Source organism: Pelobates fuscus, chromosome 1 (genome assembly GCF_036172605.1).
Source record: "Pelobates fuscus isolate aPelFus1 chromosome 1, aPelFus1.pri, whole genome shotgun sequence".
Taxonomy (NCBI): Eukaryota; Metazoa; Chordata; class Amphibia; order Anura; family Pelobatidae; genus Pelobates; species Pelobates fuscus.
Genome location: NC_086317.1, coordinates 263,874,573 through 263,898,601, shown reverse-complemented (window position 1 = coordinate 263,898,601; position 24,029 = coordinate 263,874,573).

Sequence of the window (24,029 nt, the reverse complement as noted above, 5' to 3'; positions counted from 1 at the left end):
GAAACGCAGGTTTTAGAACATGTGTACCGGATTTTCGAAGATGATTCACGACGATATATATACCATCAGAGATGGACCCAAGGTTATCCCTGAAGAAGTCCGATATCTGACAGGACGAAACGCGTTGGATAAAACCGAACTTTTATATATGTTTAATTGTTTTTATTAATTTGGATCCTGTATCTTTTCCATTGGTTTTGGACCTCCACTGTGGACACTCTATTATCACCACCAGGAGTTCCATATGTATATGGAGAGATGCCTTTTTATGCTGCTATTCTGTAAGTGCAATGAATAAATGTGATTTTGTAAATTCTTAACTTACTTCACTATATTGCATTTTTTACATTTACATATACCGTGTTGGAGGATATCTGCACTCATCACATAACCCCTGAGAGGGTGAAAGGCCTGAATTATCGTTTGTTTGTGAGTGTATTTCTAATCTCACTTATACCCACATTTATATATACTTTTTTACGCTATGCAAGTTATTCTAATTTTTACACAGATTCGATCTAAGGACATTTGATCTGCATCAGGTTGTCCCACTTTATTTCAACATTTATACGTATTCTGGGTGGTTTCCACTTTGTTTGTTTGCTAAAATCCAAATTGTATTGAATTGAAAATCAAATTGCAAAATGTAGGCATCAATATATTATTCAAAAGAAACTCCAACTGGACTATGGTGACAACTTTTTCAAATATTCAGAGTTTATCTACTGTTGTAATACTTACTTGAATAAAATTTAAATCTCTCTTTAATTATTATATTTTCTATTCTACTGCCTGCTTGTAAGTCTTTAACTCAAAATTGCAAAGTTCCCTGGATATATAGTTACACTGATCAGCCACTGACAGGCAAAGTACATAACATTGAATATAATGTTAAAATGGTACCTTCAAGGGGTGGGTTGTATTAGGCAGCAAGTAAACCATCAGTTGTTGAATTTCATGTGTTGGAAGAAGGAAAGATGGGGAAGCGAAAAGAGCTAAGTGACTTTGAGAAGGGTCCTACGACTTGGTCAGAGCATCTTCAAAATGGAAAGTCTTGTGGGGTGGTGAACCAGCATTAGGGTTATGGGTGCCCATGGTTCACTGATGCATGTGGGGAGAGAAGGCTAGCCCATCTGATCTGATTACACAGACAATCTACTGTAGCTCAAATTGTTGAAATACAATCCTGGCCATGATGGAAAGAAGACAGATCGCATAGTGCATCCCAGTTTGCTGCGTATGGGGCTGCATTGGCGCAAACTGTTCAGAGTGACCATGATGACCTCTATCTACCCCGAAAGCGCCTTCAATGGGGGGCATGAGCATCATAACTGGACCATTAAGCAATAAAAAAAAAGGTTGCCTGGTCTGATGAATCCAGTTTTCTTTTAGATCAGGTGGATGGCTGGGTGTGTGTGTGTTGTTTACCTGGAGAAGAGATGGCAGCAGGATGCACTATGGGAAGAAGGCAGGCAGGTAGAGGCAGTGTTATGCTCTGGCCAATGTTCTACTAGGAAACCTTGGGTCCTGGTATACATGTGGATATTACTTTGACATGTACCACCTAACTCGAGATTATTGCAGACCATGTACACCCTTCATGGCAATGGTATTTCCTGATGGTAGTGTTCCCTTTCAGCAGGATAATGCACCCTGCCGCACATGACAAAGTGTTGCCCTGGCTTACAAATTTCCCAGATCTTAATCAAAATGAGCATCTGTGGGATGTGCTGGAACAACAAATCCAATCCAGGGAGGCCGCACATCGCAACTTGCAGGATTTAAAGGATCTGCTAATGTCTTGGTGGCAGATACCACAGGTCACATTCAGATAACTTGTGGAGTCCATACCTTGATGCATCAGAGCTAATTTGGCAGCATGACATGGACCTACACAATATTATGACGGTGGTTTTATGGCATATCAGTGTATAGTGTTACTTTGTTACAGTAGATAAAAATGAGGTTTTGATAAATGACTTCAAGCATTTAAAATGTTGCTCCAGACCTTTTTATTAATAGGCATATTTTACTGTTTAATGCCCAATTGGGCACTAGTAGCATGTCCACAAGTTTCTAAGTAAAAAAAAACCTGTAAAATAAAGATGTAACTTAACCCAATATGCCTTGCTGAATGAGGTTCCTTCATGCTCAATCCACTGTCACATCACAACATTCCATTCCTCTCTGTAGCCAAATCAAATGCTTCTCATAGAGGAGCATTTCATTGGACTTCTCTCTATGCCCAGAGCTGATGCACATGCTCTGAGTCAGGGATTGGAAGGCGGCAGAGAGGCGTGGGTAGATCACATGTGTCTGAGGTGTAACTAGCCCCTAGAACAAAATGCAGATTTTTCTGTATGTGCTATTTTCAAGCAGAAATGCTACACATACAAATTCCCACCACCATGACCACTTTGAAAAGCAAAAGTGTTCATAAATTCTGAAACTACCCGTTACAATAGATGTGCATAATATCAACCGATGAGAATCACTGATCTTAAAGGGAAACTCCAGTGCCAGGAAAACAATCCGTTTTCCTGGCACTGGAGGGTCCCTCTCCCTCCCACCCCCAATCCCCAGTTGCTGAAGGGGTGAAAAACCCTTCAGTCGCTTACCTGAGGCAGCGATGATGTCCCTCGTCGCTGTCTCCTCCTCCGCGCCGCTCCTCCTACTGTCTCCGTCGGCCGGTGGGCGAGACTGATCCCGCCCACAGGTCGAGGAGACCTAATTCCTATGAGGAAATGAGCGACGCTGGAGGTCCTCACACAGCGTGAGGACATGCAGCGACGCTCTAGCACAGATAATCTGTGCTATGAAGCAGGAAGTGACCTCTAGTGGCTATCTAGTAGACAGCCACTAGAGGTGGAGTTAACCCTGCAATGTAAATATTGCAGTTTATGAAAAACTGCAATAATTACACTTGCAGGGTTAAGAGTAGTGGGAGTTGGCACCCAGACCACCTCAATGGGCAGAAGTGGTCTGGGTGCCTGGAGTGTCCCTTTAACAAGATTTTTTTTAGATGCATGATATAATGTAAATATATTTAAATATAGGTGCTGGTGTAAAAATAAAATGATTGTTATCAATATCTGTAATGTCCATGACATTCTAGAGATATTGTACGTTCATTCTCTTTTAACTAAATAATGTATTATATGCAAAATAGCATTTTACAAAGCACTTTGGTATTTCAGAATACCTTTCACTAGGAATGAAAGAGAAGCTTTTTATGTCCTAATGGATTTGTTATAAGAATGAGAATGCTATGATCCAGAGGTATTATACAGATAACTATTGCTTAACTTGTACATTCTAATTTTACACAATCATCAATTACCTGACCAGCAATTAACATTTTCAAAAGGATACCTTGAACTAAGAGTAGATGAAATAAAATGTAACTGCATCAAATGTGAGAAAAGGAGAGACTTGATGAATTTCAACCTGATTAATAATCTGGTAACAGGAGAAGCTGCTATGAATGTTGGTTTAACCCCTTAACCCCTTAACACCGCAGCCAAATGTACAAGTTGTGAACGAAACAAAACGTAAACAAAACCTGGCATTTGCGCTATATGTCTGTCCAACCATAATTCACCTCTTTCATATTAAATGCACCCCCCCTTATTATATATCATTTTATTCAGGGGAAACAGGGCTTTCATTTAATATCAAATATTTAGCTATGAAACATAATTTAATATGAAAAAAATGGGAGAAAATAAGATTTTTTTTGATTTTTTTTGTTCTTCATGACATTTTAACTGTCAATGTCATAATACTGTTTGCTTTTACTGCAATAAAATACACATATTTGTATTCAGCAAAGTCTCACGTGTAAAACAGTACCCCCTATGTACAGGTTTTATGGTGTTTTGGGAAGTTACAGGGTCAAATATAGCGTGTTACATTTGAAATTGAAATTCGCCAGATTGGTTACGTTGCCTTTGAGACTGTATAGTAGCCCAGGAAATAAATTTACACCCATAATGGCATACCATTTGCAATAGTAGACGACCCAAGGTATTGCAAATAAGCGATGTCCAGTCTTTTTTAGTAGCCATTTGGTCACAAACACTGGCCAAAGTTAGCGTTTGTATTTGTTTGTGTGTGAAAAATGCAAAAAACGCCAATTTTGGCCAGTGTTTGTGACTAAGTGGCTACTAAAAAAGACTGGACATACCCCATTTGCAATACCTTTGGTTGTCTACTATTGCAAATGGTATGCCATCATAGGGGTAATTTTCATTCTTGGGCTACCATAGGGTCATAAAGGCAACGTAAGCAATCTGGCGAATTTTAATGTGAAAAAAATTAAACACAAGCCTTATATTTGACGCTGTAATTTTTGAAAACACCATAAAACCTGTACATGAGGGGAACTGTTGTACTCGGGAGACTTCGCTGAACACAAATATTTGTGTTTCAAAACAGTAAAAAGTATTGCAGCAATAATATCGTCCCTGTAAGTGCTGTTTGTGCGTGAAAAATGCAAAAAACTTCACTTTTACTGGCGATATCATGGTTGTAATACATTTTACTGTTTTGAAACACTAATATTTGTGTTCAGCGAAGTCTCCCGAGTAAAACAGTACCCCCCATGTACAGGTTTTATGGTGTCTTGGAAAGTTATAGGGTTAAATATAGTGCTAGCAAATTAAATTCCCTATACTTTCGGCATGGGTGGTCAGGCAGGTCCCGCTAATTGTAATTAATTAGGATACCTAATTATGTAAAATTATTACATAAATATATGTGTAGAATTAATATATGTATATATATACATATGTGTATATATACGTATATATATATATATATTTTTTTTAATATTTTTATTTATATATAGGTATATATATAGTGATATATACGTATATATTTATGTATATAGATATATATATTATTTCGTTATAAGTGTATTTTGATATAAATATATATATATTAATATCAGAATACAGTTAGAACGAAATAAAACACATCTATATATTTTTTAATATTTTATTTTTAATTATTTTTTTTATTAAATTTTTTTACGTATTTACATATTAATTTTTTTTATATTATTTATAAATATATATATAACAATAATTATATATATATTTAATCAGTATCAGTCTACGTGTAATTTGATATAAATATATATATATAATTATATATATATTAATATTAAAATACACCTAGACGGTGTATGTGTATGTGTGTATATGTGTATATATATATACTTAGATCATATATATATAATATATATATATGATCTAAGTATATAATTTTTTTTTTTTTACACTGTTTTAACATTTTATTATTTGATTTTCAGCCAGCAGGGGGACCAACTGTCATTACAGTTGGTCCCCCTGCTGGCAATGCAGCAGGCAGCTATACCGGCCATGTGATTGTGAGGTCCTCGCAAGGACCTCACTCTCACATGGCCGGGAGGGCTCCTGGAGGGCGGACGTGCCGCGGGGGGCTCCCTGGGAGTCCCCCGAACCGCGATCGCCGGCGTGGGACCGCCAGCGACCGGGTAAGTTACTAAAAACCGGAGGGCGTACTATTACGTCCGGCGGCGTTTAGAGCCGCTTTTAAAAGGACGTAATAGTACGCCCTCCGGTCTTAAGGGGTTAAGGACTGAGCCAAATGTACACGTTGTGATCAAAACAAAACGTAAACAAAAACTTGAATTTGCGTTATATGTCTGTTCAGGCGTAATTCACCTCTTTCATATTATGTGCACCCACACTTATATATAATTTTATTCAGGGGAAACAGGGCTTTCATTTAACATCACATATTTAGGTATGAAACATAATTTAATATGAATACAATATTAAAAAAAATGGGAGAAAATAAGAATAGTAAAACATTTTTGTTCTATGTGACATTTTAACTATGAATGTCATAATACTGTTTGCTTTTACTGCTATACAATACACATATTTGTATTCAGCGATGTCTCACGTGTAAAACAGTACCCCCTATGTACAAGTTTTATGGTGTTTTGGGAAGTTACAGGGTCAAATATAGCATGTTACATTTTTCAGTTTTTTTCACATTGAAATTCGCCAGATTGGTTACATTGCATTTGAGACCATATGGAAGCTCAGGAATGAGAATTACCCCCATGATGGCATACCATTTGCAAAAGTAGACAACCCAATGTATTGCAAATGGGGTATATCCACTTCTTTTTTAGTAGCAACTTAATCACAAACACTGGCCAAAGTTAGTGTTAATATTTGTTTGTGTGTGAAAAATGCAAAAAACTAATTTAAACGCCAATTTTGGCCAGTGTTTGTGACTAAGTGGTCTACTATTGCAAATGGTACTTGACTCTGTAACTTTTGAAACCCCCATAAAACCTGTACATGAGAGGAACTGTTATACTCAGGAGACTTCGCTGAACACAAATATTAGTGTTTCAAAACGTAAAGTAAAACATATCACAACAATTATATCTTCTGTGTAAGTGCCATTTGTGTGTGAAAAATGCAACAAATTTCACTTTCACTGATGATATCATCGTTGTAATACATTTTACTGTTTTGAAACACTAATATGTGTGTTCAGCAAAGTCTTCCGAGTAAAACAGTACCCCTCATGTACAGGCTTTAGGGTGTTTTCAAAAGTTACAGAGTCAAATACCATTTGCAATAGTAGACAACCCAAGGTATTGCAAATTGGGTATGTCCAGTCTTTTTTAGTAGCCACTTAGTCACAAAAACTGTCCAAAAGCGTTCAAATTTGTTTTTTGCATTGCAAAACATGCACAGGTTTTATGGTGTCTTGGATAGTGCTAGCAAATTAAATTCCCTGGACTTTCGGCCTGGGTTGTCAGGTAGGTCCCACAAATTGTAATTAATAAAATTATTACATAAATATATACATAGAATTATATATATATATATCATTTGTTAAAATCATTTATATATATATATATATATATGCATGGTGATATATACGTATATACTTATGCATATAGATATGTATATTATTTAGTTCTACGTGTATTTTGATATCTATATATTAATTTTTAAATACAGTTAGAACGAAATTACACACATATATATATATATATATTATTTTTTACTATTTAATTTTGTTATGTATTTACATATTTATTTTTTTATAGATTGTATTTATTTTATGATGATATTTATATATATTTAATCAATATCATTCTACATGTATTTTTAATATTAATATATATATATATATATATAATTATATATATATATATTAAAATACACTTAGACAGTGCATGTGTATATATATATATATATATATATGTATATATATATATATATATATATATATATATATATATATATATATATATATATGATCCAAGTATATATAATGTTATTTGAAACAGTTTTACACAGTTTAAATTTTTTTTTACAGGCAGCAGGGGGAGTACCTGTCATTACAGGCACTCCTCTTGCTGGTATTGCTATGGACGGCTATGACCTCATATGGCCCAGGGGGGACGAAACAGATGGAGGGGGACTCCCTGGGTTGCCTGGTGAGTCCCTCACCGCGATCGCGGGCGTACATAGGATAAGGACGGCGGGGACGTGCTATGCCACCCCAGGCGTTTAGAGCCAGGTGCCCAAGGACGGCATAGCACACCTGCCGTCCTTAAGGGGTTAGAACTGGTTTTCAGCTTACTCGTAATAATGGTGCATTGCATATGACTTGCATGAGGTCTACAGTGTGTCAAATTGTATCATCAAGGCATAAAATTTTATAAAATGTGCCTAAAAAAATAGAACACACAATAAATAGATTGGTAATCCTGACACTATAGAATCCATTTAACTCTGGTTCACTCATGGCTGTAAGAGGTGCATTCTCATCCCATCTTCTGTATGCACTAGGGTTGACAAGCAATATGCTACTTTGCCATCTGAGTGCACATACAAGATATGAAGTAAGATGAAAATGTTGCTTTTCAGTTATCCAAGATAATTAAAATGTAACAGAATCCAGCTTGAGTGCTTAAATCTGCACACATTAATGGTACTCATATACGATTTAGACATCCATAGCTTGATAATGCTCTTCTCTATATAGTTCCAGCCTCTAGTCTCCATCTAGATCAGTGGTTCCCAACCAAGTCCTCACGTACCCCCTAACAGTCCAGAATTTAAGCATGACCTAGTTGTTTCTAAGGTGTTTTTAGAAGAAGAAAAACAAAAAACACTTTGGGCACAACAGGGTAATCCCTAAATCCTGGACTGGTAGGGGGTACTTGAGGACTGGGTTGGGAAACCCTGATCTAGATAATGCAGTGCTGGCCTAGTGGCCAAATAATTAGCATCCAAACATTAAATGCACTCAAGATGGATTACAGATACATTTTATCACTTTTTAAACGTTTTTATTTATTTAATGGGGCCCAGTTATATACACTAAAATATATATTATATTAACGAGTGTTTCTCTAGTGATCATTTGGTTTGGAGGTTTCCCTTTCTTATGTAGATGTTAAGTGGCATTGCATGTACATTAGAATGGTATTAACCCTGAAACAGGGTCATAGATATAAAAATAACAGGTGTGAAGGCTTTTTTTTTTAAATCAATTTTTATTAAGAGTTTTCAACAATACAGTCTGCATTGATAGACTGCAGATAACAGAGAATATATTGCATTCATAGAAAAGCAATTTTATAACATGACAGGAGGCTTCGTATTTGCTTAAGTCTCTCTTTACTAGAACTCCACAGCAGCACAGAAAAACAACCAATCAGAAAAAAGTTAGGTACTATAAAACTCCCCTCCCCATGCATCATTTCCTCTTTCTTTGCTGCTCCGCATCAGTACAGGTCAGAGTACCATTGCCTCCTGCTTCTAGTTGGTGGCTTTGGGTTTTATTTTGATTTATTGGGATTTATATTTGCTATCTTAGTGTATTTACGTTTTTGTTATACTGTTTTTAATTGATATTTGACATCATTTATCTCCTTCTGTATATTTATGCTTTATATGTTTACTTCTTCCTGCTTGTAGGTTGTATAGTATACAGATATTTTGATTTTATTTGAGATCTTTTTCCTTCAGGTTGTTGCTCCCCCTGTCTCTTTGGGGAGACCTTTTCCTTTTCTGTAGGGGGTTCGAGGGGTTTTTCTTGGGGATTCCTCCCTATCTCCTTCCTCCCCCTCCCCTCGCTACCCCACTCCTTTTCTCCCGCCTTTCCTATCTGCGGGCTGTATGTACTGCGTCGGGGTTATCAGGAGACTAGCCTCTGGCTGTCTCCTGATTTCCCCGAAAACCTTTGTATCTACCGGCGACCGCTCCGCTCTCCCACGTGGCCGCCCCGCGCGCCACGTGGCCGCCGCCGCACGAAGCCCCCTCTCGGAGCCGCGGGCAGCCGACCGGGTGGAAGAGAGTGCGCCTTCCTGCGGTCCCTCCTCCATCCCACGGTGATCGGTTCTCGTTTTTGTCGCCCTGCTGGCCGGCGGAGTACTATCAGGTTTACCTTCACTTCCCCTATGTGTATATTGTTTTTTATTTCAGGACTATAGTTGGCACAGTAGCATACTGGTTGCTCTAGTAAATTATATTACCATGCAACTTCTGCCACGTGTCAATGCTGATTTGAGCGTGGATCAGCTTAATTAGTCTCCCCCTATCTGGCAGAGTCTGCAATCCACACGGGGCATTTTTAGTTATTATGGGAAACGTTTTCTGTGCCATTCCACATTAGGACTTGTGTTTCAACTTTATGTTTCTATAGTCCACATTTTTATATGCATTGTGTGTTCTTACATGTATAGCTCATCCTTTTACCTTTTAGATAGCAGACTTCATATAGACTGCTGTGGGTTTTATTGACTTTATATTCCTATATTGCTGACAAGGGTATATCACAGATTCTGTGCTTTCTCTGCCGACAGTGTATTCCACAGACTGCTGTTGTTTTTTTTTTTTCCTGACAGTGTGTATCACAGTTTAAGTTTACACTTTTGCGGTGTGCTCTACTGTCAGGGTATGTCACAGATTTAGTTTTTCCTGCCAGTGTGCTTCAAGATTTAGTTCTCCTGACATGTACATCACAGACTACTGTGAGATTTACCGAGAATGTGTTTTACTGAGAGTTTTGCGGGCAGTGCATTTTGCTGTCTACTGTGCGTTCTCTGTCAGGGTAAATCACAGATTTCTGTGTGTTACAGGTTTATATGAACTCGGTTATACAGGCTCTGCACAGGGTGTATGCTGTGTCAGTTAACTCCAGGCTTCATATCCCTCTCAGTAGATATTTTTTCTGGTCCTGCTTTGAGGCCTCAGATGGGACTTCCCTGAGATACATTATCTGTCCATGGCGTATATATAAGCTAACAGACCTGGCTCTGACTCAGACTGATATGAGAGACCAGTCTGCGCTGATTCTGTACAATCTTATCGGGTCATTGGGGGTGCTCATCGAGGGTTATGGTCTATCCCCTACTCCGGGATGAGTCCATGGTTACAATACCCTTCAAGCGGTATGAAGATGGTGCCCATAGAATGCTGAGGAATTTCAAACAGATCTGTGTGTACATATGCCTATTCGCAGTTCAAGGGCAGTATCGCTAGTGTATCTTACATTCATGGACGTGATAGTCACTGGTACAACTTCCCCTTATACCCAATACAGATGGAATACCACTATTTACCTGCTGGGCGTTTAGGGACTGCCGGTCCCGGTTTCAAGTTACTCACGCAGCATTACGCTGTCAAAAAGGGTTGATTGGCTAAGGCTCCTAGGTCACAAGATGCCCTGTGGATCTACCATTTTGGGGACCTCTACCCGATCTCAGAGGTCCTCGTTTCTCATTCGATGCCCACTGTAAAGCGCTGCGGAATTGGAAGGCGCTATATATAAATACATGTTATTAATAACATTATGGCAATACACAACCCATTGATTGGCCTGCTATGTCTGTGCCCCATTGATTGGCCTGCTATGTCTGTGCCCATAAGATTGGCCTGCTATGTCTGTGCCCAGAAGATTGGCCTGCTATGTCTGTGCCCATAAGATTGGCCTGCTATGTCTGTGCCCATAAGATTGGCCTGCTATGTCTGTGCCCATAAGAACGGCCTGCTACGTCTGTGCCCATAAGAACGGCCTGCTACGTCTGTGCCCATAAGAATGGCCTGCTATGTCTGTGCCCATAAGAATGGCCTGCTATGTCTGTGCCCATAAGTACGGCCTGCTATGTCTGTGCCCATAAGTACGGCCTGCTATGTCTGTGCCCATAAGAACGGCCTGCTGTGTCTATGCCCATAAGAACGGCCTGCTATGTCTGTGCCCATAAGAACGGCCTGCTATGTCTGTGCCCATAAGAACGGCCTGCTATGTCTGTGCCCATAAGAACGGCCTGCTATGCCAGTGCCCCCCTTTTATTGGCCTCCTATGTCGGTGCCTATTTGAATGGCTTACTATGTCGGTGCCTATTTGCTTGACCAACTATTCTGTGTCCATTAGTTTGGCCTGCTGGGCCTGCTCTATTGGTGCCGACCCCCCTTTTGGCCGCAGGCCTGGGGGTATATCACTGAGGAGAAGCCAGTGCCCACCAGTGACATGGAAATGGGCGGGTGTCCGGACACGCACCATGGCCATACTATCCAAGAGGACGCCAATATACGGCCATCTGGATATGGTAGGTAGGGTGAAGGCCCTAAACCTCAGACCTGAAGGGCAAGTTTTTCCTATAAAGACCCCGGACACACATCCGCGGTTTGCGCCAGACCGGCGACGGCACATCTCCAAGGAGAATTTTACACAGGCAAGGACCGGTACTCAGACACCTACAGGAGAACGCGGTGTTCTTTTCCTTGTCTTTATCAACTAACTCCGTATCTGCCTCCCGGTATCCATATGGCTATCGGTAGTTATTCCTGCGTAGGGTTAGCTCCTGGCCCTGTTCAGTGGGGCTTACTTGTCTTGCCTTCCGGCCTGCTTTTTGCCTTCTAGCTGAGATTGAATTTGCATTTTTACTCGTATCTACGCTATTGTTGTCTTTTTCGTTTTCGTGACTTCCTTTTCCTTTCGCTCGGGTCGTCGAGAGGCCTGACTTGACCTCCTCCGACCTCCCGGGTGCTCGTGGATTGCGGAGAACGTCTCCAGCTTTCCTCAGACTACCGACTATCCGCCTGGACCCCGCGCGCGCCCACGGGATCCGGACGGTCAGTTGATAGTTTTCCATCGTTTTCCCGTAGATTACCCTCAGCCTTATGCTGATACTCGTAGTTGGTGTACCCTATAGTTGGTCACCCTGAGTCTCTAGGGACTCTAGCTTGGATCACAGGAGGGTGCGACCCTCCATCACTTCGATCCGAGAATATTTTATCTTCTGGAACAGAGAGCGAACCCCTCTCAGATACGTTACCGGACACTGATTTGTTATTAGTGGGCGCAGCCCTGCCTCAACCTCAGCGAGAGACTGAGCTGGATACAGGGGTCATGTTTGGAGGGAGCATTCTCATGGAGAGGAACGGTCACGGAGGCAGGCTCTACTGTTTGGTTATTTACGGGTGCGGCCCGCTCGGGCTATCAGCCGGACGTTAGCACGATATTTGATCGCATTAGTAGAGAGCGCGGCTCTCTCATACACTCAACGCTCTACGGTGCCATCCATTTGTTCATCACACATCCATTTGTTCATCACACTTGTACCTGTGCAAGACACCGATGACTACATGGAGGGGCGTCCCTCCTGCATTCAAGTAGTTCTGACGTCCGTGCTACTGATTTCGATATAGAGGGCTGCCTGGTCATGCAAGATATCCATAGGTAGACTGGTTCCCTCTAGTCTATCTCCTGTAATGGAGGGATATTCTCACAGTGGTATAACGAGGGGTGACTCCCACTTATTTATACACATTCCTGGAGATGGTACGGCTATCGGATGGAACTCAGGTATTATGTGAGTGCAGGTTTGGGTATATTCTGCACCATAAAAAGCAGAGGATTGCTTTCTGTTTTTTGGATATCCAGACCATTGTGAACAATTGCTCAGACAGTTTATCCCATATTTAGGGGCAGGAGATACGGGGACCTTCATGGAGCAAACGGGCTCTGCCTTGCTCGGGTAACAGGATTAAGGAGGGCCTATTACCCGCTCTGAAGGTAAAAAGCCGTACGTATGGTTCACATGGTAAGACCGGAAACCCCCGTTTTGTCTTGACCTCCCCGGTCCTCAGATCTTGGGATAAGATGGCAGGACTGCCCCGTCTCCTCGAAACGCATACCTGGTGATCAGGGTTCGGAGATGGAGGACCCTCCGTCTATACTCTAGTTTTTCCTTACGGGAGCCATCTTGTTTGATTCGCGCTACCCTACTTGTCAACTATCGTCGAGGAGACCTACGAGACCTTATGGTGGTACCTGGTATACCCCGACTCCTACACAGACATCTTTCACTCTTGGACGAGGGCATTTCAGGATGGAAATCTGCGTTCCTGTTTGCACTTCCCATTCCTTTGAAGATTCCTGGGATTCCCTATTCCCAGAATAGTCGACCACCGTTCCTCCACTCAAGTTCAGTTCGGAACCCTGAACGGACGTCTTTTGGAGCCTTTTCTCTACGGCGTCCGAAGTTTACACAGTCCGTTTGGACTATTGGAATCACTTAGTATACGGCTGGTTTGGACACACTCTCATTGTGTGCGTTATGAATTTATGCTCGGATGAGACATCCCACCGGGTAGGACAGGAAGGTACGAAAGATCCTCCTCGGTTTCTATTGCGATTTTGGTGGTGGTCTTCGGTGCATTCCTTGAGATTGGAGATCTCCCTGCAAGGCCGCATCGCCGAATGGCCCTGGCACGATCGGTGGAGCCGCCTTATGGGTCATGAGTTGAGACTTGGTGTCAGTTTTCTTCTCGCGACCCTAAGTCATAGATCGATTTTGAAGTTATACAACTACAGGAATGTGACTAATAGGTCAGCTTGCCAGCTCATGGACCGACTTCTAGGAAACAGGTTGCTACACCACGTACAATGGATTTACCGATGGAGGGTGCCTTTTTCCGTATTTGAGATACTTCGTCGGTTGGCATCTTCTTTGACCCGTCGGCTGTCCTTTATCGTATTTGGAATGTCCAATTAGGATTACTCTTATACTTCCTGGAATAAATACCAGCGACACAAACAGCGTTGGTTTGGTGAACTGAGCTTTGAAACAGCAAATACGAAGCCTCCTGTCATGTTATAAAATTGTAGATTATGCTAGCTTTAGTGTACCTATAATCTTAATTTTATTAATGACAGGAGGCGAGTATTTCCCACCCATTCTTGTCCCTCCCTTGTTTAATGTTATAGTTTAGATTATCAGGTAAGTATGCAACTCTGTTTGTTGTCTCTGCTACCTGTCGCTTGTTCCTTATGTCTGTGTTTTTTTCCATAAATAGGGTTGGGATATTTACATATTAGGTTAATTTGGTTGCTACATTGGGTACCTTCATGTTTATTCGGAGTACATTTCATTGGATAATCAACCTGTTCGATTCTGTTTTTCTCTCGTTTCAGTTTACAGTCCATCTACACGATCTAGTTCGACGGTTACACTTGGATGGTGGACATCGTTATATTCATCGTATCTAGGACTTCGTTTCTTCCCCATGATGTTCTCTGCCTTTTATTCTGTTTTGTCGCAGCTTGAAAGAGGAAATGATGCATGGGGAGGGGAGTTTTATAGTACCTAACTTTTTTCTGATTGGTTGTTTTCTGTGCTGCTGTGGAGTTCTAGTAAAGAGAGACTTAAGCAAATACTCGCCTCCTGTCATTAATAAAATTAAGATTATAGGTACACTAAAGCTAGCATAATCTACAATTGCAATGCATACGTCCAGCTCATCTTGTTGCAGATAGATTTGTTGCAGTTTTTTCAATAATAATATCAAATAAGAGGATACCTTAATTGTGCCAAGTTAGTCTAGCAATATTGAGTGGACAAACGACTCTAACATACTAAGCCAGAAAAAATACAATCTAAGCAGTAGATCTTGAGGCCCTAGGCTGAAGCCTAGTTAGCCTATAGGAAAATCCGGCCCTGCTTGTACTTGATCTGTATTTGGTCTCAATTAATATCTGAGAGACAGAATGTATAATAGTATAACACTGTATATATGGGTTTGCAGTACTCTCCCTATATATCCTGCTCACCTGATTCAGGGGCTTGTATTGGTCCCACAGTGTATCTCGCTGTATAAGCAGTAAGTTGATTTCCAATAGTATTTTTTTTGTTTTTTAAAAACACATAATCTAGGCAAAAAATAAAAAATAATGCCTAGATTAGGTGTTTAAAATAAATAAATAAATAAATAAACCCATAATTCTTTGCCTAGCTTAGGTGTAAAAAAAAATAAAAATCTGTTTAGTGGATAAGAGAGTGCGCTGGATTTTCTCTTTTTTATTAAGTAATTTGGCCCCCAGCAGCACCCCATTTATGCATTTTCAGGTGAGTGCAGCTAGTCCTCTGGTTTCTCATATATATCTATTTGGGAGTCTAGCCAACTCCTTGGCTTTGCAACCCTCCCTGTCACAGATGCCTCATTCCAGGATCCTATTTAGCCTTGTACTGCAGAGAACTCCAGATGGAATTTCCCCCAAGTGAGTAGCTCATGAAGCAGACATTAGGCCGTTAGAGTAGGACCTGTCAAAGATGGGGTACATTGACGTTGTGACAGGCTTATGCAATGTATGATCATATAATGTAACTAAACCCCCATAATTTTTTGCTTAGATCAGGTTTTTTTAAAGAAACTTAAAAAATCTGTCCGCACCGAAGTTGCTGTTTAGTGGATAAGGGTGTGCGCTGGATAGTCTCTTTTTTACCATATTAATGCCGGACTGGGGATAAAAAACAGCTCTGGAAATAAAAGCAGGCCCATAGCATTGCGTCATTATACCAGCCACATCTTATAACACTATATTCTTCTTCACAGAAGGGTAACCATGCATTTTAAAAGTACATTTGAAGAGTGTATTATATATAGATACGACGGATATATATATATATTTATATTTATATACCCCTTCCCAGGGCAATATATATCACCAGTATTTACACAAGGTGATACCTCACACGTTGCCCTGATATATACCCAATGCACAGGGCAATATATAGGCCCCAGTATGTACACAAGGTTATTTGAATTGCCCTATGCAAGGGTATAGATCAGGGCAGTATGTGAGACATAACGCTTTGTATATAGTGGGGGAATATATTAACTTGCCCGAGCACACAGATTGCACTCACAGGACTTGCCCTAGCACTGAGATTGCACTCACAAGACTTGTCCGAGAACACACCCCAGCATCCAGGGCTTACCCAAACACTAAAATTGCACTCATGGAACTTGCTCCACCACCCTGGTATTTAGATTGCACTTACAGGACTTGCCCCAGGACTTCAAACAGCCTTTTGCATGGGACAAGATTTCCAGTGGCAACAAAGACATTACATTGGCCGCGAGAGTGCTCTCACACTCTTGGTGACACATCTGCATCCCGCCACGGCTAAGTTCTTAAAGGCCGCATCACACAGCTGCCCCAGGGCACTCAGGCCTTGCACAATATTACAAACTGGAGTCTTTAATGGTATCTTTTTTTTTTATAACTAACAAATACCTTGGTTGAGACAGTTGAACTCAGGTTGTCTGAGTACAGTGGGAACTGCATGTGATGTACTGGGGTGTCTGGTTGCAATAGTGGCTGTGTATTGGTCTGTCTGAGTGAAATGGTTACAGTTTGTGTGTGATATATTTGGCTGTTTGAATGTAATGGGGACTGCATGTGATGTATTGTGTTGTCTGTGTGTGATAGTTTTTGTGTAATGATACTGGGCTGCAGGACGTGTCTTCCGCGAGGCAAACAAGGCATCTGCCTTGAGCGGCACTTTGCAGGGGGCGGCAAAAAAAGCCGCCACTAAATGCCCAGGCAGATCCCTTGCTTGCCTTGCGTTCTGGGCGGCTCAAGAGCTGGCCGGCTGACCACTTTTGAGCCCCCCCCGAAGCGGCTGGCAGCGGGCAGCGAGGGAGCATACTCACCTGAGCACTTCCTGCTCAGCTCCCTCCGTGCCGCTTAATGAAGCCGGGAGTCGGAATATGACTTCACTCCAGCTCCCAGTATTACTAAGCGGCGCGCAAGGGAGCTGAGCAGGAAAAGCTCCCTCGCTGCCAACTCAGCCTATGCGCCCCCTGCCTGCCCGACCAGCAGCACCACTGGACAGGTAAGCAATCCATTCCAGATCTCCCAGGGAGGCTGGGTGGATTTAAAATAAAATAAAAATAATAATTTGAAAGTGTTGGGAGAAATGTGTATGCGTCTGTAAGTGTGTGTGTATGTGTCTGTAAGTGAGTGGGTCTAAATGAATGTGTGTGTTTGTAAGTGTGTGTGTGTCAGTAAGTGAATGTGTATGGGTGTGTGAGTGAATGTGTATGCATGTGTCTGTGAGTGAATGTGTGTGCGCCTGTCAGTGTTTGTCAGTGTATATGAGAGTGTGTGTCTGTCAATGAGTGTGAGCGTCTGTCAGAGAGTGAGCATCTGTCAAAGTGCGGCCATGACAGGAAGGGGTGGGGACAATTTAAATTGGGGGGGTGGGGGGGTGGGGGAGGTGCCTAAATCCTAATTACACCACAGTTGGGCTGTGTACATGTGATGGAAACTGTGTGTTAGCACTGGGTGGCTCTGTGTGATAATTATTTCGGTTTTGTGCTAGCTGTGTACGGTGCTACTGTGTTTATCTTAGTAATAACCTGATGAGTAGATAGAATAATGTAACTGGTGATCTGTATGAAAGTTGGTGAATCCTAGAGCAAAACAAACTAAAATTACGTGTTTCATTCTCATACAATATGTAATCTGGGAACATACATTTCATCCATCTAAAAGCTTCACTTCAAGTTACTTACTGTCCAGAGTGTCCGCTCGCTCCCTCAGTCCCTCTGCAAACTGCAGTCTCAGCCAGGTAGGTAAGGTGTCACATCTCAGAATATCTGCTCAGCTCGCTCCCTAGTCCCTCTGCAATCTCCAGGCAGGGTAAGGTGTTGCTGCACTGTCCGCTTCGCTCACTTCTATCCTCCTTCCTTCTCTTCCATGTCTCTCCCCCATTTCCATCTCTCTGTTCCCCTTCCATCCATATCTCACTCCACCCTTCATCCATGTCTTTCCCCAAATTCCATCTCTCTGTTCCTCTTCCATGTCTCTTCCCTTCCATCCATGTCTTTCCTCCATTTCATTCATATCTCGCTCCCATGTCCCTTTCCTCCTATCCATGTCCCCATCCGTGTCTCTCTCCCCCTCATGTCCCCAACCCATGTCACTCTCCCCCCACCCATCGCTGCTCTCTCCCCCCACATGTCCCTCACTCATCCACGTCTCTCTCCCCCCATGTCCCCATCCACCGGTGTCTTTCTCCCCCATGCCCCCTCCCACGTCTTTCTGTCCCCCATGCCCCCTCCCATGTCTTTCTATCCCCTGCCCCCTCCCATGTCTCCTGTCTCTCTCAATGCCCCCCTCCCCTGTCTCCTTCCATGCCCCCCTCCCTGTTTCTGCCCATGCCCCCCTCCCGTCTCTGCCCATGCCACCTCGTCTCTCTATGCCCCCCTCCTATGTCTCTGCCCATGCCCCCTCCCATGTCTCTGCCCATGCCCCCTCCCATGTCTCTGCCCATGCCCCCTCCCATGTCTCTGCCCATGCCCCCTCCCATGTCTCTGCCCATGCCCCCTCCCATGTCTCTGCCCATGCCCCCTCCCATGTCTCTGCCCATGCCCCCTCCCATGTCTCTGCCCATGCCCCCTCCCATGTCTCTGCCCATGCCCCCTCCCATGTCTCTGCCCATGCCCCCTCCCATGTCTCTGCCTATGCCCCCTCCCATGTCTCTGCCCATGCCCCCTCCCCCCTGTCTCTGCTCATGCCCCCCTCCCCCTGTCTCTGCCCATGCCCCCTTCCCCCCTGTCTCTGCCCATGCCCCCCTCCCCCGTCTCTGCCCATGCCCCCCTCCCCCTGTCTCTCTCTGATGGCAACCCTCCCTTCCATTTTACCTGTTAGAGCAGGGAAGGGGGGCAGTCTCTCTCTGGCGGCACGCTCTCACTGAGCGCTGGGTAGTCACGTGACACACGGCGCTCCTACGCACAACGGAAGGAGGGGGAGGAGCTTCCCCCTCCTAGTGAGTACTGTGCGTGCTATGTACCCTTATGGAGCCTCACGCTTCCGTGAGGTGCAGGCCTAAAATGGGGCGCAAAAATCACCTGTCACACTGACACTTGATTTTTGCGCCCCCCCCTCTTGGCCTGCGCCCCTCGCGGGCGCCGGTTTCGCCAACCCCACGGTAAGCCTCAGTCAATGTATTTTTTTTATTAAAGGAATCTCAGAATCACACATTGTTGAACTCCATCTTGTTTACCTTATTGTACCTCCTTCCTTATGTGAAAATGCATCAAACGAACTGCACAGCAAATGCAGGACAAAAACTAGAATATTGCAGGTTTGTTCAAGGAGGTTCAGGTATTCAGACATGATATGCAGATAACTGAATGAAATTATTGGGTGCAATGGCGGCTGCATCTCTAATGAACATGTTGAACCACCCACGGTCAGTGAAATCACAGAAATATTTGTTAAAAGTGTAAACAATTTAAAAAATGTTCTATCAATCTGATCATTGTTATTCAGGCTTTAATTTCTCTGACTCCCTTAAGGTGCAAATCTCGAAAATTATCAAGCATATTCATATACCTAATTTTAAAGATAGAATTCCATAAACACAAGAAAAGATTGTATTCCTGGAATTTTGTTGACATAATATCTTACCTCCCAAGAGTCCGTACTTAGAATTTATAACAGAGCTCCACAGCAATAATTATCACAGTATTGTGTTTTTAAACTGTAATAAAATGGTTTTGAAATATGTGTAAATAACATACATTGTCTTTGTTATAAATTACATTTTAGTTGCATAACTTGTTATTAGTCACCTAACCTTTCTCAGAACAGCCCCGCCCCTTGCCACACCCCCACTCACACACTTAAAATTAAAGTGTCCCTCTTTGACAATTTTAAATATGGGAGGGTAGATATATATACACTATGTGGAAAAAAGTATTGGTACACACAACGTAATTATTGAATTCAGGTATTTCAATCAGACCAATTGCCACAGATGTATAAAAAATGTCTTTCCATGGCTAAACAGCAGCGGCAAGCCTTACATAACCAAGTACAATACCAAGTGTCGTATCGAGTGGTTTAAAGCACGTCGCCAACTGGACTCTAGACCAACTACAAATTAATTTCTGTGTATTTAGAAGGCCATGTCATAAAATCAACTGTTGGGGTAATGATCAGGTGTCCCAATACTTTTGTCCATGGCACTCACCCCTTTAATAATGCCTTGGTGCAACCTTTGCGTACCAATATATTCAGGAGTAGGTGCACTCACAGATCTTTTTTTAAAGTGTCAATACAAATTTGGCCAGAATACCAGATTTAAGAAATGTACTAACTCAATCATAGCATGACCTTTTTTTTTTTAAGCATTGATTACACAAATTTGGTTTGGTAATTCAAACTTTAATGAATACATGGTAAGGTAACGTGCACCAGCTATGAACAAACTGGGTTTATACCAGACAGTTAATTTGTAACTATTACAAAACATGACAGATAATTACAAATTAAATTAGCAAGGACTATCCTCGTTCCTTGAGTAATGATAGCTTGTTGAAGGACACCTTCTCTACTGTAGGAACTGATAGTACTATTTCAAGTCCTGTAAATAAATGACAGAAGCTTTAAACATGGCATGACATTAATTAAAATATGGTGCACAATTAATATATACTATACAGTGATAAAACATTATTTTTAAACCCTTGTTTGGTTCTCACCAGCAGTTTATCCTGGAAAGGAATGTGTTGTTTAAATAATTTCTGTGCTTAGTTAGTGATATAGTGAGTATCATTATTAATCTCTATGTACACACCTGTCCTTGATATTGTTATTAAGGTGACCAGCTGAGGAAATAGACGTGTTTGGTAATTTCCAGAGGCTATCGGTAAGCAGCATGAATTGATCACATGAAGGAGATGCATTGTTGCAGCATTCCCTGCCTGACTGTATGTTTTCAGAAACCCATGTCTCATTAGTCAGAAGCTATATTTTATTATATGTATCTGCTAAGATAAACTTTTACATTAAAATATATATTTCTAAATCACCGCATTGTATGTTCTTGAATGAAAAAAATAAATATATAAATCAAAACTCTCTAGAGTAATTATGCCACCTAGTGATACAATATATATGACATGGTCTCCTATGCAAATAATTTAAATTGGTAAGCAATATGGTAGATAAGCATGTATAATACATAGCATAGTAGAATATTTGCATGAATAATGGAAGTATCCTCTAAATTTTTCAGGGGCACTTACAATTCTAGCAATAAAATGTCAAATATATAAATTTTTCCTTACAGCATTGTGTTATGTATAAATTATATGCATTCTTATTAATTTAGGTATTTTAGTGATGATATTCTGGTCAACCCTAAGAGGAATTGGGATGCAGGATGCATGCACTAGCCTAGCGGTACCTCTCTGCACTTGCTTTACTTCCCACAGAGAAGGCTTTACTTCCACAAAACAGAGATGAATTAAGGTCCCACAGGGCGCTAAGCAGGTTACTGATTTTTGGACCCCTTTCATTCTTCACATAGGGATGGCAAATGGGGCCATGCTCATTAATGGTTCTGAAATCCCTGTCTAGCTCCCAGGCCAAGGGTAAGAAACCTTCGGCACTCCAGATGCTGTGGATTACATATCCTTAGATGCTTTGCCAGCATTATGGCTTTAAGAGCATTGTTGCTGATGTAGTCCACAAAGGTTGTCTACCACTGCCTTGCCAAAACAGCTGCCTAAGGACACCTTATGTTTAATCCTGCACTGACACAACGTCTGATTGACAGCTGGGAGGATTCTACCCAAGGGTTTCATAGAGGTATCCATTTTTGTACAATAATTAAGAGGGGAGAGTCTGTTAACACCTAAAGCACTTCAGTTTTGGGGTGTTCCTGTATAAGATTATTTCTCCATGTGCTTTGAGGAATCAGAAATAATAGGGATAATGGAACAAATAATAGTTATGAATGGGTTAATCAGCAACAGCAGAGTCATAACATAACAGTGGAGAACTAGAAATTACAGGTAGTTTTGCGTAGTTCATATAATGTATGTCACATGATATGATATAGTAGACAGCGGCGTACATACCGCGGTCGCAGCTGTGACCGGCCTGTCACTCTAGGGGGCCCGGCCGCCCTGCGGACCCCTGAGACCGGGTGTCCGCCGCCATGTGTTGCGGCCCCGGCCGCGCAGCATAGTTGCCGGGGCCGCAGGTGAACGGGCCCATTGGGTGGCCCATGCTGTTAGCGCCACCCGATGGAAATGAAGATCCTCATCAGAGTGGGCCCGGTAACAGCGCGACCGGCCCCCTCTGATGATGTCAGATGCTGGGAGGAAGGGACTGCATTGGTCACTCCTCCCAGCAACCACCGGGAGCCACGCGGGAGAAAGCAGAGGGAGTCAGAGTGGGAACTCTGACTCCCATCAACCTGAGCCACTGGACCCCTGGGAAGTCACCCTCCTGCACCTAAAAGCTAGGTAATAGGAGGGTGACTAAAATATTTTGCATGTGTGTGTGTTAGTGTATGTGTATGTGTCTCTGTGTGTCTCTGTATGTTCTGTATGTATCTGTGTGTATGTATGTCTCTGTCTGTCTGTGTGTATGTATATATGTGTATGTGTCTATGTATGTGTCTGTATGTATCTGTGTGTGTGTGTGTGTGTGTGTATGTATGTGTCTGTATTTATCTGTGTGTGTGTGTGTGTGTGTGTGTGTGTGTATGTGTGTATCTGTATGTGTCTATGTATGTGTGTCTGTGTGTGTATGTCTATGTATGTGTCTGCATGTATATGTGTGTGTGTCTGTGTGTCTGTATGTGTATGTGTCTGTATGTATGTATGTATGTATGTATGTATGTATGTATGTATGTATGTATGTATGTATGTATGTATGTATGTATGTATGTCTATGTGGGGTGGCGGTGGGGGGGACCCATGGATCAGGTTTGCACTGTGGCCCCATGGATTGTGTGTACACTACTGATAGTAGACATGTGCATTCGTTTTCATACGAATATGATTTTGTCAGAAAATTTGGGTTTAGGGAATTAGCCCCCTTGTTTGGAAAGAGCACTGAAAATGCAGGTAAATTACACTTTGTAATTAAGGAATCTAGGATTACTTGCAGACATAATTATGCGTAGAAGTGTTACTTGACTTATGGCTGGATAGTCTCTGGTTATTCGTAGAATCAGGAAAGGAAGTCCTTATTAGCCTTCAAGAGTCAAGATATGCCGATTAGGAAGGTTTGTACCAGGCTGGCAAAGTAAAGCAGGTTGATATTAGGAAATCAGGTAGAGTTCATCAAGTTAGAATTCACTAGGCAGGTAACAAAGTAGGTTTGTAACAAAGCAGGTAGATAGAGTAGTTCAGGTTGGTTTTAAGCAGGTTGGAAACTTTAAGCAGATTAGTAGTGTAGATCAGGTTGGTATGAGGAAGCTTGGTAACATTATTATTATTATTATTATTATTATTATTATTACTGGTATTAATATAGCGCCAGCATATTCCGTATCACTTTACAATATTACCAAAGGGAGAGATTTAACAATAAATGAGACAATTACAAAAACTTACAGGAGCAATAGGTTGAAGAGGGCCATAAAGTAGGTTGGTAATGAAGCAAGTTGGTAATGTAGATCAGGTTGGTATAAAGCAGGTAGTTAATATAAAGTATATCAGGTTGGTATATAGGAGCCAAAGTCAAAAGTCTTTCAGGTAGACCATCAACTTCAATGTAAAGGCCCAGTATTGTGGGTGTGGCCTTTTGTAGGAGAAGTAACCAGCTCAGGCAAGTGAGGTAGAGTGAAGGAGGGGAGGCCACTAGTGACAAATCTTAGTTACTGCTGGAACAAAATTTAATAA